General features: G+C 44.6%; 1 pseudogene; it reads left to right on the top strand.

The window, feature by feature from the left end:
* The first annotated feature begins 966 nt into the window (after positions 1-966).
* Positions 967-2,096, top strand: LOC143975698 (proteinase-activated receptor 1 pseudogene; annotated as a pseudogene).
* Positions 2,097-2,644: the final 548 nt, after the last annotated feature.

Here is a 2,644-nt window from a genome sequence, read left to right as displayed (position 1 = left end):
TTCAGTCTCCTTGATCCAAAGCATATACCAAGAGCTGTACTGAGCCTTTTGGTTTGCCCAGTGTCCAACCTCCTAGAGCAGAAGCATGTACCCAGAGATCTTCTGTAACTTTTAACTTTTAATCTGTCCAGTGTTGGTTTGCTTAATGTCCAACCTCCTAAAGCTGAAGCATATACCCAGAGATCTGTTGGGCCTTTTTGGTTTGCCTAGTGACCAACCTCATAGAGGTAAAGCATATAGAAAATTGAAGAAAACAACTGAATGGCCGCACTCTGAATAACGCCATTTATTCGTGGCAAAACAGTGTAGAAAATCTAAAATCTCTTACATCATGGTGATGAATCACCAGCTATGATTAAGCATCTATACTGATGTGAAACACGTTAGCTGCCTGTACTTTTCATCACCATGATGTAAGATTTTGGATTTTCTACACTGTTTTGCCACAAATAAAAGGTGTTATTCAGAGTGCGGCCGTTCAGCTGTTCTCTTCAATTTTCTACACCATTGCAGAGCCTGCACCTGAAGTTTGAGAGGGGGGGGTGGTTATCAGAGACACCAACATGCTTGGCATCACTACCTCACATTTTAGACTAGATAAAGCGTATCCCCAGAGGTCTGCTGAGCCTATTGGTTTTGTCTAGCGTCCACCTCCTGGACATCTCCTGTGCCCTTTCCGTTGGCCTAGTGTCTAATCTACTAGAGCTAAGGCACATACCCAGAGATCTTCTGTGGATTTTGGTTTGTGTAGTGTCTAACCTCCTAGAGCAGAAGCATATACCCAAAGATCTGCTGTGCCTTTTGGTTTGCCTAGAGTCAAACCTCCTAGAGCCAAAGCATATTCCCAGAGTCCTTCCTCTTACATTGGAATCATCAGCACAAGAGATCCCCCAGTTGTCCTGTTTGACGTAATGTGAAAAATGCTGCGCAATGTTTCTTGTACAATGACTTCACCTCCATATTTTGATGTTTTCAGGTAATAAAACTACAGCGAACTCAACGCAACAAATTGAGGTCCACATACTGCACAAAACGTTTTTACATGAATTTAAAGAATATATGAACAGTTGGTGGGTGACGAAGCTTGTGCCCTCCATCTATACCGTGGTTCTCCTCGTGGCTCTTCCTCTCAATATAATGGCGATCATCGTGTTCTTGGTGAAGGTGAAGAAGCCGGCAGTGGTGTATCTGCTTAACCTAGCCGCTGCTGATGTTGTCTTTGTTAGTATTCTTCCTTTCCACATCGTGTACAGATTCTCAGGAAATAACTGGATGGTGGGGGAAGGGATATGCCGATTAGTCACTGCCATGTATTTAAGTAACATGCGTGGATCCATCCTGCTGATGACGAGTATCAGTGTGGACCGGTTCCTGGCTCTGGTCTACCCGGTCCAGTCCCTTCCCTGGCGCACAGTGAGAAGATCCTGGCTGGTGTGTTGCTTCATCTGGGTGATATCGATGGTCAGCACCGTGCCGGTTCTCATAGCGCAACAAACCCGACCATTTCCCGACCTGAATATCACAACCTGTACTGATGTTCAGGATGCCGAATTGGTGGAAAGGTTTCATGTTTACTACATTTTCCCCACTTATATGGCACTTTTCTATTTCTTACCTTTAATTATTACAACCTTCTGTTACATTGGAATCGTCCGCAGTCTCAGAGCACCAACCATGAAGGGCGCCCAGAAGAGATCCCGAGCCGTCCTCCTGTCTGTGGTTGTGTTGTGTGTGTTTGTCCTCTGCTTTGGCCCAGCCAATGTTATTTGGTTCATGCATTTCCTGCAGGTCTATAACCAAGCCAGTAACTTCCTGTACATCGTCTACGTCATCAGTGTCAGTGTGAGCAGTGTCAGTTGTTGTCTGGATCCTCTGATCTATTACTATGCGTCCTCGGAGTGGCAGAGACACGTCTACAGCCTGCTGGGATGTAAGAGAGGACAGACTCCACCAGTAGGCCATCAGCGGGTCCTCCTCCACAAAGACCAGATGTAGAGAACATCCAACAAAGCTTCTGAAACTTCCCGGATTATATAACTGGAGGAGGCCGAACATTTCCAGAAAGTGATCCCCTTTATAAAGAAAAATAACTTGTATCTGCTTTACTAATAGTTATATGTCTGACAGTATTACGTGTTTACGGTATATGCTGATGAGGGGTCGTTATAATTAGTTTCACTTGCTAGAAAGATATTGTTAGAATGTCTTTGAAATGTCTTGACAGAAGGTTGTTGGAACGCGTTGTTAGAAAATCCTTGTCACTGATCTGCTGCTTTGCTGCTGACCTATCACCTCTATTCCCAAAGATCGGCAGGCATGCTGGTACATGACGTTCCAGTGCTTCTTTGTGACATCAGCTTCCTGAGAAGATTCCTACTGACCCTGATACTCCCAGTGCTCTACATTCTGAAAGACTCCTTGTAACCCCAATATTCTTAAGCCGCGTACACACGGACGGACTGTCTGGCCTACTTTTTTTTTTGTAAATTTATTTTTATTAACAGTTTTTCAACACAAACAACACATATAACATATGACCCAGAACCCCCCCCCCCCCTCCCACCCATACCCCTGTGCAGCCCCCCAGTCAAATACAAATCACAAAACATATACATTAGTCGTATCCCTCAGAGAAAAACTGGCT

The sequence above is a fragment of the Lithobates pipiens genome, unplaced genomic scaffold, assembly GCF_037356315.1.
Source record: "Lithobates pipiens isolate NorthernLeopardFrog02 unplaced genomic scaffold, aLitPip1_a1.2 Scaffold_13, whole genome shotgun sequence".
Classification (NCBI taxonomy): domain Eukaryota; kingdom Metazoa; phylum Chordata; class Amphibia; order Anura; family Ranidae; genus Lithobates; species Lithobates pipiens.
The sequence above is the reverse complement of the archived record's forward strand: the minus strand, read 5'-3'. Positions and strand labels throughout refer to the sequence as shown.